Here is a 17507-nt window from a genome sequence, read left to right on the forward strand (position 1 = left end):
GGGTCAAAAGGCAGGTCCATTTTTAGTTTTCTGATAAAATTCCATACTGTTTTCCATAGTGGTTGTACCAGTCTGCAATCCCACCAACAGTGAACTAGGGTCCCCTTTTCCCCCACAACGTCTCCAACATTTGTTGTTTGTTGCTTTATTTATGGTAGCCATTCTCACTGATGTACAGTGGTATCTCATTGTGGTTTTAATTTGCATCTCTCTGATAGCTAGTGATATTCAGCATCTTTTCATGGAAAATCCAGGACACCGAGTCTTAGTTAAAGGTACCAGATGTCTAAGCTAGGGACTTCTGAATCATGCATGTTTTCTCCGTTCCTTCATTCACTCTCTCTCTCTCATTTGCAGATATAACTATTTGCTCATTTTATTTATTCTGCATTTTTTTAAAAATATTTTATTTATCTTTTAGAGGGGAAGGGGAGAGGGAGAGAAACATCAATGTATGGTTGCCTTTTGTGCGTCCCCTGCTGGGAGCTGGCCTGCAGGGAACCGGCCTGCAACCCAGACATGTGCCCTGACTGGGAATTGAACCATGATCCTCTGGTTGGCAGGCTCGCGCTCAATCCACTGAGCTACACCAGCCAGGGCTATTTATTCTGCATTTTGTCTCCAATCTCCATCCTCACCGCACTGCCTTATTCAGGCCCTCATTGTTTCTCTCCTTTAGTGGCCTGTCTAATCCTTAGTGTCATTCGTCACCTTAAACATTGAAGCCAGAAAGATTTTTCTTAAGCAAAACTGCTTTAGTTAAAATCTATCAGTGGCCCCTTAGTGCCTCCAGGGTTGGGTTCTGACTCCTTGAATGTTGTGCAGGGCCTCTGTTCAGCTGCTCGTGTCTGGTCTCCTCTTCTAAACTATTGGCACCCTGAATAAAGCCACACGAGACTATGTATTCCTGGAATCTGCTACCACATTACATTAATTTATTGCCTCACACTTTTATAAAAACCCATTTATCCCCAGTTTCATTTCCGATCTCCCAAGAACCATGTGAAGTAGGGGAGAGAGGATGACATCTTTGTCATTCTATAAAGGAAGAATGGGAGATCAACTCCATATTGATTTAATAGGAAAGTACTGTGCTAAATCAACTCTTGATAATCTTTAGACTATAGAATTTGTGCAATGCATACTTTTATGATCTAGTATCCTGCTGGTTTTCTAAATTCTATATTCAGCTGATTCTTTATGAACTATACATCCATTTAAGATATACTTATATGCATTTAGCTATCCTCAAATAGTCAAATATTTAATTCCAAGTAGGCTGTACTTTTCTTTTTTGACAGTTTTTGATCATGGTTTTTATTTTTTTTAATGTTTTATGTGAGATCAACTCCCCAAATACTCTGAAATAAAACTATAAGTACTAACTCCTTCCAACAACAGTTTATGGTGGACCAGGAGTTGCATGGCAATTTTACATTAATCTATCTCTCTATCTATTTATTTACTTAAGTGTGCAACCATGAAGCAATAAGTAATATGAAAAGGAGGTTTTTTAAGGCAAATAAGCTGCTAAATATGTTATATATAGGCATTTTGAAGTCATAGAACGATGATGGATAAGAGTGCGGAGAATTATAGACTAATCTGTACATTGTGTACAGAACAAGTGTCTCCCCTCATGATATTAATGGGATATAGTAAGCTCATTTTAGTACCAAAATTTAAATTAAAAAGGAAGGTGGGGTTGTTGAAAAATTTCATTTTCACCAAGTTTGAAAAAAAATAATGAGGCAATTTAGTTGATTTTATAAACATTCCCTGTAGTGTTGTGAAGACCACACAGTGGCTTCGAGCCCCTGCATAAAACCCGAGTGCAAGATGAGGAGGGTGACAGGGATAGGCACCGACAGGACGATGCCCGGTCTAACGGACCAGCCTGATTGAAAGGAGAAACGTACACGCCCTCCCCAAACGAGAATATGCTGGACATATAAAGTCACTCGCTCCCTTTCAGATCTTCTCGGAATATTTGTGACCCATGAAACTACCTGTGCTATTTAAAAAAAATAAAAAACGCAATTTCATTAATGAAATTGTATAGTCAATTGAAGTAAGTATGACATGTAAACGTAATGGAATTTCATTTAAGTTTTTCTCTTTGAATGTAGAGGTTACAGTTTAATGCAATGACTCATTATCCATGTATACTGTGTAAGTTTATTCAAAAATCAAGTTGTCTGAAATAGCCAGGTGAGGACAGCAATGAAGATAAAATGCCGAGTGGGACAGCCACTCAGCCTCCTAGCTGAAAACGGATTGTTTTGCTAGTTAATGTACTCATTTATGAAAAAGAAGGGTATGCAGTTTAAAATAACTTGTGTACTCCCTAGAGACCAGGAGTATTAGAAGTATTTTTGGGAATATGTATTTATTTAATGAAAATATATTTGTTAATGAAAATAGCTTTTATATCTGCTTATAAAAATAACATGGAGTATAGAAAACAGAGTGGACTAGGCATTGATAAAATGACAAACCACCTAGAAATCTCAATGGCTTAAAACAGCAAAGATTTCTTTATTTCTCAAAGTGCGTGGCTGTCCCGTGTCAGCTGGGTACCCTGTTTCATCCACACTGTTACTAGTTCCGAGGCTCATGGAGGAGGCGTTCTCCAAAGCACTGTGAGCTGTTGTGTTAGAGGGAGAAAGTGAGAAGTCTGGAGAGTCTCAATAGGAAATTAAATGCTCAGTCCTGGAACTGATAAGTCACTTTTACTGACAACGCCTCGGCCAGCACGAGTTGCTTGACCCCATCAGACTAAACAGGGTCTAGGAAGTGCAAATGTTCTTGATAAGAGGAGAGCCAGAAATATATATTTGGTGAATAGCTCATCCTGAGAATCACAGCAATCTAGGAACCTACAAAGAAGAAAATTCCAGTCACTGGAGAACTTCACCATCCAAATAACATTTGATGAACTGCCTTTCAGATCTTTGAGTGCGTTTGAATAGAGAGATAATTAAAATATAGTTTTATGATCTGCTTTTTTATACTCAATAATGTCTCATGGAGACATTTCCCATTCTATTAGGATAAAAAAGTTGCATCATTCTTCTTGATGTTTGCATAGTATGTATTTAATTGCATAAATATAAATGCACATTAATAATGTGTTCTGTTAGTGAACATCTAAGGTGTTTACAGAGTCTTCATTATAAATGAGGCATAATGAACATCAAATATTTCTGGACTATTACTAATGATTATTATGTTGAAACCAGTGAAGATTTATATTAAGTTATACCAGGATTTCAATTTTGATAAAAATTGCAAAATCGTCCTACAAAAGTGATGTGCTAATTTAAACTATGATATAAATAACGATTTATGTTACTTATGTTCTCCATTTGCTTATTTATGTTCTCCATTTCTTTAAACTTTTGCCAACCTACATAGTATCCAAGTTTGCCGTGATAATAATGAGCTAACAGTAACATCTCATTTTCATTTTCATTCTCTAAAACTATCACTTCACGTTGAACATATCAGAGAGGTTGAAAAACATTTTGTATGTGAAGTTGTCCACTTGTATTTTATTCAGTGAATACTGGTAGGATATACTAATTGGCACTTAGTATTATTGGATGGGCATTCGATTATATAAGTTGCAAAATGTATTTGATATCTCCTTTGCTTTTGATATGATGTCCCTTTGTAATATTACCCCCCTTTTGTTCATGTTTACCTTTTTTGGGGCATCCTTTCATTACACTGAACTTTTAAAGTCTAATAGGCCATATTTATACATTTGGCTCTTACACCATGCAGGAAATCCTTCTCTAAAATCACAAAAATATTCACCTATGCTTTCTTATGATACTTTTGTGGCTTCAGTTATTATATTTTTTTAATATTTTATATGCCTGGGGTTTTGTTTTGCTGTAAGGAGTGAGATAGAGATACTACTTCATTTTCCAAGCAAAGCACAATTTTTCAAGACACTGCTTTATTTTTCAACTGACTTTGGGGAAGCCTTAGTGACTACTGAGGAAAAGGAACAGAGGAAGAAAGTGTTTTTCTTATTATTAACCTTAAAATGAAAAAAAGGCAAGAGTGGAGTCCTCTAATATGCTTCAGGAAGAAGAGTTTCAGGTTAAGGTAGAGCCTGGGACTTGACTTACACTCCCCTTTCATTTCAGTAGGGATTTTTAAGTTCAGTCATGTGTAACAATAATTTTCCCATCAGTGACAAATTGCATAAGATTATATTAGCGCTAAAAAGTATTACTGTCGTCTGGTGATATCCTCGTCAATGTGACATCATAGTGTAACACAGTCCTGACGTGTTCGTGGTCATGTCTGGAGTAAATAAACCTAGCCTGCTGCCATTCCTATAAGAATACAGCATATACAATTATAGACAGGGCAACATACCTGATAATGATAACAAGCAACTCTGTTACTGGTCAGGCATTAGGCATTTGCTATGTACTATACTCCTTATCATTACCCTAGAGTATACTCTTCTACTTACAAAAAAAGTTTGCTGTAAAACAGTTTTCTTTGTTTCGCCAGTGGTGGCCTCATACATCTTGCTTACTGCTTGCCTTGACTGCATAGTTTTCTCGTGCTTGGTTTAACCTAGTGTTTTGCATAGTAATATGCTGTACAGGCTTGCAGCCTCGGAGCCGTAGGCTCTATACCATAGAGCCCAGGTGTGTGGTAGGCTACACATCATCCAGGTTTGTGTAAGTGCTCTCCGCATTGGCACAAGGACAAATCACTTAAGGAGGCACTTCTTAGAACTATCCCATCATTAAGTGGTGCATGACTGTACTTAAAATATTTTTCTGTCTTGGTGTCCATGACACGTACATTTCTAATTTCTCTCTTACCTCACAATCAGCCTCCTCTTTTCTAACCTTAAAATGCAGCTGTTCTGCAGGTTGCAGCTTAAACTCTTCTCCCCCATCTTACACTTTCTGCTTTATTTAATACACGCCTATAGCCTAGGATGCAATTTATCCTGAAGGCTGTGGAATAAATATGCCCCCAAAGTAGTTGACTATGTAGGTCTGGAGCTGAAGAGAGATCTGAGTTGAGCACAGTTATTTTAATGCCTTATATACATCTTAAACTTAACTCTGTGTGTGAGGTAATTATTCAAGTAATTGGCCTACTTTTCTGTTGCCATGTTTGGTCTTTCTCCCGTCGTTTTTTCTTATTAATGTGACAGTGCGCTTTGTGTGCTGGGCACCAGGGTGATACTCAGCGCGTATCAGTACAGCATCAAAAATGACCTTTTTACCCGTTTTCCTCTATCACTTGTCCAGGTCAGGAATTATGGGGGCCAATTTTTTTTTTCTGTCTTCAAGTCTTAAATCAGTCCCAAGTGTCTATTCATGCTGTTTCACCACTTAATATCTTATCAAGGCTCATTACTGTACACCCATCATCACCACCCAATTCACTCTGCCACAGTCTCTTCCCAGGATTGTCATCAGTCTCCTGCTCCTGGCTTCACTTGCATCCCATATATTCTATACATTCTTCTGTCAAGAGTATTCTTTATCATGTAAACTTATTTCATCAACTCCTTATGTTCAGATGATGTTAAAATATTTTAATATCAGATAGGTAAGGAAATCATCTATCCCTTTATTTCTGCAAGAAAAAATGTAAATCCAATTCTATCTATTGAGCTTGAAATTTCTTTGAGGCACTGAGTTGGCATCTGAAGGTAAGGAGCTGTAGCTCAAAAAGGTCCATGAACTGAGGATACGAATTTGGGAATATTCAATATATGGCCACGCACGACACTTGAGTCTGGTGTCGTCCTATGGGGATACTGCAGCAGGATGTGGAGAAAGGGTCTAATCCTGAGACCTAAAAAAATGCAATATGTGACGGTTTTTTTAAAAAATATTTTATTTATTTATTTTTAGAGAGAGGGGAAGGGAAGGAGAAAGAGTGGGAGAGAAACATCAGTGTGTGGTCGCATCTCATGTGTCCTTTACTAGGGACCTGGCCTGCAACCCAGGCATGTGGCCTGACTGGGAATTGAACCAGTGACCTTTTGCCTCACAGGCCCATGCTCAATTCACTGAGGTACCCCAGCCAGGGCGCAGTATGTGAGTTTTGATAGAGAAGAAGCCAGTAAAAGAAACAGCAGGGATGGCCACACAGAGAATAGATAGTAGTATAAAAACCAATGGCAGAGAAAATTCAAGAAAGGTCCTCATTAAACCCCAAAAGTCAACTAAGAATAGAAAACGGTGTGCATAGAATACAGCAACTTGGAGATCTTCGGTGACTTTAGGGAGAGCAATTTCAGTGAGTTGATGGGGTGGAAGCATGAATTGATGGAGTGGAAGACAGACTGAAATGTAACGATGAGGGATGTGTCAAGAATTGAAGAAAGACGACTATGAGGGAAAAGGGCAGATTTTTGTTGACTAAATAGGGCAGGATTTTGAGCATGCTTGTATTTCAGTTCTTTAGTGCTCATTTCTTTCATTGTACAAACATAGTTAACATCCGCTCCACCCAGTGGTTTCCTATGTAAAAGAGTTTGGAATCCTACCTGACGCAGAGCAGACCATCAATAAAAGTAAAAGGTTTGTCTCCCTTTCCTTGCCCTACTCTGTTCCCTACCTCAGCTGCACTGGGCCTACCATCCTTTTTAATTAAAAAAAAAAAACAATGCACAATATTTAGTTACAATAGAAATACCTTTTTATCTTCTTATTAATCTGCTGTCCCTTCAGTATCTCCTTAACATTTGTTCCCTTAAGTGCTGGACACAAATATGTGTAAAATTTTAGCTATTTAAATTAAATTGCCCCTTCAGCTCTAAAATTTTGAGACTAAATTTGTTGCCTTCTTTATAAAAACATGTGTGTCCTGTATGCTTTTCAGGTTGGCAATGGCTAACAAAGCAACAGGGTCTATTTATAATGGGAAAGCAAAATGAAAGAAAAAAAAATAGGAACACCAGTGAGGCTACCTTTGCAAAACAACACTACATTTCCACACAGAGAACTTTTGTTAGGAGCAGGCAATGGCTGGCTTGCTTAGTCACAGTCTTATTCCTAATCAATAGTTTGGAAAGAACACAAGAGGTGATGTGAATTACTGTCTAAAATTTAAAAGTAGCTTCTGAACCAATGACCTGGCAAAATTACCCACGTAAGGCTTTAGACTTTGGTTCTTCTGCAGTCGTGTTGTTACGTTAAGCACACTTCTTTTTTTCTTCCAGCGTGTACTTTTCCTTCTTTCACGGTGGCTTTGTGTCTGTCAGCTGAAAGGAAACGTGTGGAGTGTAAGGCAATCAAAGGGATGAAAGATGAAGTAGTGCGGGGCCGTTTTTTGTATTAAAGCACCATTAACTCAATGGCATCTACCTGGAATGTCGGTGCACTTTGCCGATTCCATTGTGATAATGCTATAAGCTGGACTCCGATAATTGCCTTCTGTAATTGGAACAAATTTATGATTATGCTAATTCATTTTCAGCCTCCTAATGTATGGAAGCTGAGCTAATCCCTGTCTGTCCCTGCGTTTCCTTTGTGGATCATTACACGGTTAGCCTTTCCCTGTGGTTGATGGAATTGTTATTCTGAACAGATCTGATTTCTCAGATGGTGTGTGTGTATATGTATGTGCAAGTAATAGGTGTTTGTGTCCTTTATCTAATTATACATAACTTGGATACCAGCATTTAACGCCAGTTTATGATTTGAACATTTAGAATCTTGAATGCTCTAACCCTTAATGTGATGGCACCTGAATATATCATACACAGTAGTAAGGAACAGGGAAAGGGAACTGTTCATTAATGTCCCCTCGCCACCACCTGAAAACCTTATGTACATACCAGAAATAGTGGGAGGAAGGGTGAATCCAGAAACAGTTTTAGGCTCTCCGAAAGCCAGCCCTTTGGCATCTGGCTGGAGAGTTCTTCCCACCCTAAAATAATCCCTTAAAAAGGAAGCAGCACATTACACAATATTTTAGATCATTCCTTGGGATACCAGGCTTTGGAAGCATCTCCTATATGTTGCTTCATCAAAGACTCAAAACAAAAATTCCTTTTCCCCTAGCAGATGGCCGCCAGCAAAGATAGACTTAGCCAAGAGTGAGAACCCTGCACTATGGGAAGCACAGCTGAGAGGCAAGTGGCAGCCTGTGCCCTCCCTCACAAACTGCCTTTTGATTATCTCTCTCCATCCTTATAATGTCTCATCTGTTCCGTGTCTTTTACCTCTGATCACCGCTCTTGCAAATGCTTTACGTTAATGTAAATGTGCCTCGTTCTGCACTCTGGACAGGGTTACATTTTCACTTAACAGTGGGTCCAGGGTGTTCACGTTCCCAGAGACCATTTACCTGTCAAAATGGATAATAATAAAAAAATGACACGAGGCTGCCCCTGACTTCCATAACTGATGCAGGGAGTTAAAGGACAACACTGATTTGACAAGAGACACACAATGTCAGAACAGGAAGTTCCATAATCAGAGTTCAGTCTTCTGCAGAGGCGGACGTGTCTGTCATTTCATTCAGCATCCAGTGCATTTGATTCTGTCTGTGATCATTAGGTTTCTATCATTTGCCTGGTTCCGCTGCTGTGGCTTCACAATTAAGCGGAATTTCTGCTTCCTTTTGTGATGCCTAATCAGATAAGTAGAGCTCAACTGAAGAAACTGCCATGTAGGAGGCATTAAGATCAATCCATACAGTCTAGAAGGAAAGACAAAGAGGAAACACAATCGCACTGTTATAAATAACTTAAAGGAGATGCAACAAGGAGAGAGGGCAGGCGACATCTAATCTGAAAGAGGCGAAGAGAGGAAGGGCCTACACTAACATCAGAAGATAACATTCTCCCTCAGGAGTAGAGGCGTGTCACACACAGCAGTGGCTAAGACTTAACTGGTGTGCGAGTACAAGTCAAATTGCGGGACGTGGTAAGGAGCGGCAGTTCATGTGGCTGATGAGAGACATTAGAAAACAGCTCCTGTCTTGTTGTAGAGAGTGTTTGAAGACAGTATACTACGTCTAGTTCCACGATTCTCATGTCACCTTAGATTGTGGGATCTGTACCGTGGGGAGAATAAGATTTTCCTCGCCTCCTTTTGGAGGGTGTAGCTATCATGAAGATTGAACGAGATACTGCACTGGATAGCGTTGTGTGCCCCTGTGAGCACAGAGACAGTGAGCATTACCTCTGTGTGTTCCCTTGTCTCCTACTCATGGCCACAGACAGCCGCCATGTGTTCAGAGTTGCATTCATGCCCAGGTGAAAGGTCAGAAACGCGTGCCTGCCCCTTTTCTCCGAAAAGCAAATGCTTTTCTCTGTCACCCAACAGACTTAGGCACAACTGGCCTTCTTGAATATTTTAAGACTACTGACTATATTAGATTGTTATGGACTTCAAATGCAGTCCACACATTTCTGCTCATTACCAAAAAGCAAAACGAAACTCCAGGTAACATTGAGGGAGCTACCATAACTTCTCGTGAGCTACATGTGGACAAATGTTTGTGTAATTTTATGTATTCATTTGGTTATAATTGACATGTAACATTATTCATTTCAGGTGTATGACATAATACATGTTTGTATACATCGGATGGTCACCACAATAAATCTAGTTAAAATCTATCATCTTACATAGTGACAAAAATCATTTTCTTTGTATGAGAACTTTTCAGATTTATTCTTAGTAATTTTCAAAATGTACAACAGAGTATTATTAACTGTAGTACCATGGTGTACATTGCATCCCTGTGACATGTACTATATAACTGGAAGTTTGTAGCTTTTGACTCCCTCCACCCATTTCTCCCACCCCACCCCACCCTCGCCCCCACCCCTGACATCCACCAACCTGTTCACTATAGTATGAGCTCATGGTGGGGGGGGGTGCATTTTTGTTTCTTAGATTCTACAAATAAATGAGTAACTACTAGCATATGGTCATTGCATCCAAATCTGGCAAATGATGTGAATAACTGAGCACTGTGCTGATGTGACTGAAAGTGAACGAGATGTTTATTGGTTGGATCCATTTCTTGGGGGTGTAAAAGCCTAGAGCCTTCCCCATGGTGGCTGTGGAATGAACCCCATCTTTACTCGGCCTTTCCCACTCCATTCCCACCCGTGTCCTTGTGTGCCTTCTCAGTATGGTCTTTCCCCAGCTAGAATGCATACCTCCACCCCCTCTCTGTTTTCTCATAAAAATCCAATCACACGTTAGCGGGTAAGATGGTAACTTCACAAAAAGTTTCGGAGGATATGAGTGTCAGAGGCCCCATTGTGAACTGCTGTGGCCTTCCAGCGTTTCTGGCTCTACCTCTCATACCCCCTGAGGGAGCCCTGCCTCTCCACTCTGTCTCCCCAGACAAGGTTGCCATCCAGCCTCTGAAACTGTCTCTCTCCTAGGTCAGATCTGTGCTCAGTCCTGGATTTAAAATGCAGTTTGAGCTTTTACTGTGTGTGTGTGCGAGTGTTTCACACCAGTCTCTAAATTTGCATGTACCTCAATTTAGGCTGGAACATTTATTCTGCAGGTGCCAGCGAACACCCGCCGAAGTAGGTGCTGTGTAATACATCAGAAGGCTTAAGATATTGTTCATGTTCTCTTTTATTTTTGTTCATGCTCTTAAGGAGCCTGCCAATGAACAGTGCAGGAAGAAAATGATCACAGGTAATGAGTAGATGGATTGAGAAGCTTTCAAAAGTCATAAATCTGAAGTTACATCTATAATACATATGGGTAACTCAATTTTATACTGAGTCTAGCAAATCCTAACACAGAGGCCTGGAATTGAGGGATAGAAACACTTGGTAGGCAATATCAATAAAGAGTGCTCAATGGCATTTGTTGTGGAATATGACGGGAGAGTTTCAAGTTAATATCATCTGGATTCAAAGGACAAAAGGCTTTGGATCCTGCCTACCGAAGGGGCTTTTTCTTTCTAGTCTAGTTTTTACCTCCCATTTCTCAATGGTTAATAACATCTGTCACATTCTCATTCTCTTATAGAATATTAAGAAGAACAAGAACCTGAGAATTCTGATATACTGTCTGATGGACATAAACATTTAGGTGTAAGGTTTGTGTATGTGTGTATATACACACATGTATATGTGCAGGAGGTGTGTATGTATATATGTATACATGCATGTATACATACAGGGTCTGGCAGAAGGAATGCCTGCTTGTGTGGTTGGCAGGCTAATAATATGGATATAATAATTATAGCTTTAATTTGAACAATTCACCTAAAATGTTATATGGTGTGTTTGAGTGCAATACTGTTATGTTACAGAATTACATGCTTATGATTTTCTAATAAAAATGAGAGCATTATTTGTTCCAGACCCCGTATGCACACACATGACAAAAGTTCAGAAAAGGTGAAAGGGTAGGACTCCTGCCAACAGTTTCAAATGTAACTCAGGCCTCAGATAAAATAATCTCCCACAAAGCATCAATCTATCACCTTCCAAAGCAAGTCCCCCCGCCCCACACTGCCGTCCAACCATGCCGTGCTGCCTAGTGGTGAGGAAATCTGCAGGCTCCTCAGTGCCGCTCCTTCTGTCCCAAGCTAACCAGAATACTGCTCGGGAACTGATCATGCTTCCTGGCATGAACTCTTTGATGGTCTGCTTTTTCCAGATTTGTTTATAAACTGCAAAGGTCTACAAATTGCAGACCATCTGTACACAGCACTATGCTAATGAATGTGGACACCCTGCAAATCCATAAACTCATTACCTCTAAGTAACTAGTTTCTTCACATGCTTCTAACTGGGGTTCTAAATGAATAGAAACCAGAGAAAGACCTGTTTCTCTGAGGGGTGAATGCTACCAACAACCTTCTGGAATGTTAAGCCTCTCTGTCAAGGAGATGACCTGTTCGCATGAGGTCATTTGGATCAATGATACAAATGTCCATTAGGCTGGAGGTGGTCAATGTATTGATCCCACAAAGCTAAGCTGAAAATTTATATTGCTTTTGTGAAGAGCTTAATTAGGGTTTTCCTTGTGGACAACCTCTTGTAAAATAATTTCTTGAACTCAGTACACATGCCCTTAAGGATACTTGCAGAAAGACAATAGTTCTTGATACTTGCCAGGCATTTCCATAAGAAAGGCTTGAGAATGGGCAACAACACACAAACGATAATATATTCAGGCATGCTTGGGGTAGCAGATTTAGTTGCCTTTAGGGAAGGACATTGAGCTCCTTTTTGTGGAAACTATCACTAGGAGCCAGAAAGCTGGTGTGTGGAGAAGAGTAAAGAAACCTACTTCTGGTTCATGGATATATTATATTTGTCCCTTACAATAATATAATTTATAATCTAAGAGCCATCATATTAGAATTAAAACATGTTATGTTAAAATACACATCCATGTCTTCTTGTGAAAGATGGCAGATCTTGTTGCCTTGGCAACAACAGTCTGAACCTGACGGGGGGGCTGCACATCTGCGCAGGTCCTGTGATCTTCACTTTGTCACAATTGCCACCACTTACCCATGCACATTGACGCTGAGGCTATTCCATAAATTAGAAGACCACTGTGATACGTTAAAAACAAAGAGAGACTTTTAAGCAAAAATGAGCTCATTGCCATTTTTCATGGCACCATCAAAGTGTTATTTTTTAAAATACTCATATCTCTATCTAAAGTGGGAAAACAAAAGAAAGAAACATGGTAACTATTTTTTGTAAAAAATGAGAGTGAGCTCATTCCTTTGTGGAAATGAAGACCAGCCCCTGTCTTTAATATGCAAGCAACGCGCCAGGATGTCTCACGCCCAGCGCCACGTCGGTAATTTACGTCGCCCCCACCCCAGCCCACAGGAGCATTTGAGTTCTCCATGACTGGCATAGGGGATGTTTTTCCTACCTTATTTATTAAACTAGTCTACATTAGGAGCACTTAGCTCATCAAAAATGTTTTAAAATTTCTCTAAGTGACAAAAGCATAAATCCAAGAGCAATTTGTCACTTTTATAAGCCCAGAAAATACCAAACTGATTTCCTCATAACCATCCTGCCATCAGTTAAGTGGATAAATGATTAGGTTACAAATAAAAACAGCCCCGTGGTTAGGAGTCTGCTAATGTGAGGACTGTTTATAGATGTAAGTGGATTGATGGACCTCGGTCATGACACTGTAAACCCCAAGTAAACCAGAGTGTGTATATATCTATGACTCCTCAGTCATCCTTTATTGATGCTTTTCAAGCTGTTATCGGGGGAGACCCAGTAGCAGACCGCCGTGTATGTCCATAGGGCACGTGGATGTGTGGGAGGGTAGATTGGATGGTAGGGACAACTTACATGATGGTGGGAGTCATGCCCTGGACTTCTCCACGGGGCATGATTGACACAGGAGGGGAAGGATGTGAATGCTGTCCCCTGGGTTATGCAAACTTGGTCTTGGCTGTCACCAATCTTACTCAGCTTAGGCGTCTCTGGCTCTGATGCCTCCACTTGTGCGTCAGTCATAGGTTTTTCCTTGTTAATCCATTTTTCCATTTCGGGCTTCAGATAAACTAGTCCTAGGAAACATTTTATGGCAAAATGTAAATTTGAAAATGATTGCTACATGATGAAGAAAAGATATATTTTTTAAATAAAGTAATTTTTTTCAGATTACTAAAGAGCTTTTCCTTGAAGGTGCCACAATTTACTAACAGGAAGAAGTTACCCTATTCTTCTTTTAAAACCTCTGTAAACGTATTTCCTTCCAATCATTTTTCATTTTGTAAAACATATATGTAATTTTTTTGTTTTATAAGTTTATACCACTAATCATACAAATTTGCATTTTGACTTCCCTGTATTATGAGCATTTTCTGTGTTTTCACTAGTTAAAATCATGGCTTTTCATGCCTATTTAATACTAAATCATACCCTTAAATCACCATTCACAGTCAAACCTTGGCTCTTGTACACCTTAGTTCTTGAACAATTCAGCTCTCAACCAAGTTGTTCTCGGAAAACGTGCTCTATTGTCTAACAGAGGTTCGGGTCTTGATTCTTGACCTGACAACCCTCCACACAGCTTCCTGTATGATCAGTCATGTGTCTCTCAGGTGACAAAAGATTCAGTTTTCGAACAAATCCCTCTGGAGCAGTTTTCTGGAACAAATCAAGTTTAAGAACCAAGTTTCCTCTGTAACTAAATAGAACTCTATTACTTGCATGCATGTAGCTTTGGCATAATTTTTCCTTTTTTTTTCTTTCTTTTTACCAAAAATAATTTATTGTAGTTAAGTTTTTGTTTTTTGGCCCAGCACTTTTGGGGGCGAGTAAATTCCAGAGATCATAATTACAAGAACAGAAGGCACTACTGTCTTTAAGACTATCAGATGGTGATAAGTCCTAGGTAGCAATTATGGCAGGATGGGGCAGTGAATGGAAGTGAAACTTGCTGTATAGAAAGTGTTGTTTGCAAGACCTGAGGAGGCAACATCTGACCTCAGACCTGAGTGAAACGTGCAGTTGAGCCATGTAGATGCCTGTGGGGAAGACCTTCTGGGCAGAGAAGTGCAAGGCGTTTCAGGCCCTGAGGCTGGAATTTGCACCGGCCTGCACTGCGCAGGCGTCTGGTGGGCTGGAGTGGAGTGAGCAGGGTTAGTTGGAGGATCTGAGATAGAGGACTGATGGAGAACCAGCCCACTTCTACCAATGATAGAAGTACACTGTTAGCCTTGGGAAGGATTTGCCATTTTGTCCTCGGAGGGATTTGAGACCATTCAAAGGTTTCAAGCTAGAAAGTCATGTGGTCTGATCTCTTAGTGGAAAATCAACTGTAGCGGCAACAGTGGAGCAGCAGGCAGCCCAGTCCCTAAAGAGGCTGTTATTACTGACATCAAGACGGAGCCGTGGTAGGGAGCAGGGATAGAGGTGACATCCTATGCCCTGCACTCTCGGCAAAAATGAAACTAATATATATATATGTGTGTGTGTGTGTGTGTGTGTGTGTGTGTGTGTGTGTGTGTATGATGTTCATCTTTGCTATTTTGATAAGGAAAAACCCATTATATTGTTGTTTAACTTATCATTATGTCACATTACCTAGAATGGGATTTAAATAAATATATATAGTGAGTTTTAAACTATTAAGATAATAAGACTATTCCTCAAATCATTATACTATTTATCAAATTTGTCACAAATATTTCTTAGTTTTTTTGGCCACTTAATTGTGTACATGATTGTCTTTATATAAGTTTATATAAATTTGAAGCCAAACCTCTACCTGATGATTGTGGCTTTAATATCTTCTGGACTAAGTTTTTTCGCTTTTTGTTTCACTTACAGTTTACATTCAATATTATTTTTAGTAGTTGCACAGTGGTAGACGAGCATGCACACGATTTCAGCAGGAAAGCTCTCTTTGACCTCCGGGAGCTGGGACTTCTTGATTTCTGTCTCCAGAGATGCCAACCCCCTGCAGGGGCTTTTTCTTGGCCACTTAACTCATTGGCAGTGATTTACCTACAGTCCAGGGCCAGGCTTTCCCGACTTCCTGCCCAGCTGTTTGAGGGGAAGTATGAAAAAAGATGACGGAGGTGTGGACACAAGGGAATAGCTTTCTAGTGCTACAGGTCTCAGGAGCAGGGAATCAATCCGAAAACCAGGCAATTTAGGCTCTGAATTTTGGAGTCTGGGAGAGTGGGGTGGACCAAAGCTCTCCAGCCCTACTTTGAGCAGGCTGATTTGTTCTTTGAAAAATCCTGACCTATTGGCTTTACGTGAGTGTTTTATCTCAGAAATTGTTGACAGTTACTCCTGGCTTTTATTTTCTTGGAGCAATGTGCAGTTAATTCTACCTGTTAAATATAAAATTCATCAAAGAAGAAACTGCTGGTTTTGTTTGTCCTGCTTTACCCAACTCTGAGGACAGGCTGGATAAGCATTAGAATATGTGTCAGGTGAGTAAGTGAACAACTCTGAGGGGCGCAACGTTAGTAGGGAATGGAGGACATGTGGTCACAGGCAGGCAGCCGCATGTGATTTAAACGTGGTTGCACTGTCCTGCTCTCTGTACCAGAGCTCTGGGTCATCGGTGTTCCCACATCTCCAGGCTGCACCACGGTGACCCCAGCAGGGGTCGGTAGTGAGCTGGCTCCTTTACCGCGTGGCCTCGCATCACATTGCTTTTTCCTCTGTCTTGATGTTTTAAAGCATTTCTCAGAGCCCCTCATTTAGCTATTTGCTATCATTTTCTTTTCTAAAATGGCCCTTTTCTAGGGGAGGTTAGGGGTAGTGATGACTTTGGGGACTCTAAACTCTCATTAACAAGGTGGTACTTGAGGTAAGTATCATTAACAAAAGGTGACTATGGGTTTCTTCTGATAAGTCAATCCCTTTGAATGGAGACTAACAAATCTGTATCACACCAAACTGTTATATAACAGATGCCACCTGTTTGTCGGTGATAAATTAGAATTCTTTAGATCTAAGCATGGAACAGGGCATCTTCTTCTAAAATCAACTTCCAATGACCGATGCAGCTTCTGTGTGAGGTCTGTCTGGGGGAGTCACTGCCCTGCTTTCTGTGTTAGGTGGCTGTGTAACATAATGCTGGTAACTAGAGCTGAACGGTTATTGTCAGACAAGACATCAGTCCGGAGCTACGAGGAGGGCACGGGAGAGTGGAGATGTTATTTAGATGTGGAAGCGGGGGACACAATGAGGAAGGAGAGCAGTTAGCTCAGGGGAAGCCTGGCCTGCCTAATGCAATCAGGGCGGCGAAGGTGGTGCACCCCAAATAGGGGGGATGGATGAGGATCTATGGGGCAGAAGATCCCATCTATGTCTTCTTCAGTTGTCCAAGGGAGAGAGAAGTTTGAACCAAGGGTAGGATTAGGGTGGAACTGGAAGAAGAAACTGGTTCTCTGGGAGCGACCTAGGAAAAACAAATCCAAAATGGGACTAGCCCACCCTCAGAGGATGTGAGAGGGGAGCTTCTCCAGAGAAAAGTGTGGGCCCTGAATGAGTCGGGTGTCTGGACAGCCATTCAGTCATTGGTGGAGTGACGTGAGTGGTCACCGAAGAACTGTACACTCCAAATTAAGGAGCACCAAGATCTGAATTGGTGTGCCTCTGATTGCCCAAATATATATTACATTGGCCTTTATACATGATCACACCTTTATTAAAATGTGTTTCCATTCAAACACCGTGACTTGAACCGTGTCTGACCACTGATACCCTCTCAGTTGTACAAGTTCCGCATCCGCGTTGCTCTCCTGGGTTGCCTTTTGCACTAGTTTCCGAAACACCGCCGCCATCGTCAGACTGTAATAAAACGACCTAATTGCAGTCACCTCTTTTCTCTCTTCCATGGCATTTTTAGAAAATGGGTCAAAGTCAATAGGGTATTTATGTCCTTTTCCTGCTTCCCATTTATTAACTTGGGCATTCATTTCCTGAATATGCCAAACTCACTAAGTAGAAGGGATGGGATCTGGAATAGAGGGAAAAACTGTTGCTGTGGCTCTCTCTTTCA

General features: G+C 40.5%; 1 protein-coding gene across 1 annotated transcript in view; it reads left to right on the plus strand.

The window, feature by feature from the left end:
- Nucleotides 1–17507, plus strand: part of UNC5D (unc-5 netrin receptor D) — a 223033-nt gene that overhangs the window by 96232 nt on the left and 109294 nt on the right. The gene's annotated exons all lie outside the window — the stretch shown is intronic.

Source organism: Sturnira hondurensis, unplaced genomic scaffold, assembly GCF_014824575.4.
Source record: "Sturnira hondurensis isolate 20B ecotype Veracruz unplaced genomic scaffold, ASM1482457v3 Scaffold0008640, whole genome shotgun sequence".
In the NCBI taxonomy this organism is placed as follows: domain Eukaryota; kingdom Metazoa; phylum Chordata; class Mammalia; order Chiroptera; family Phyllostomidae; genus Sturnira; species Sturnira hondurensis.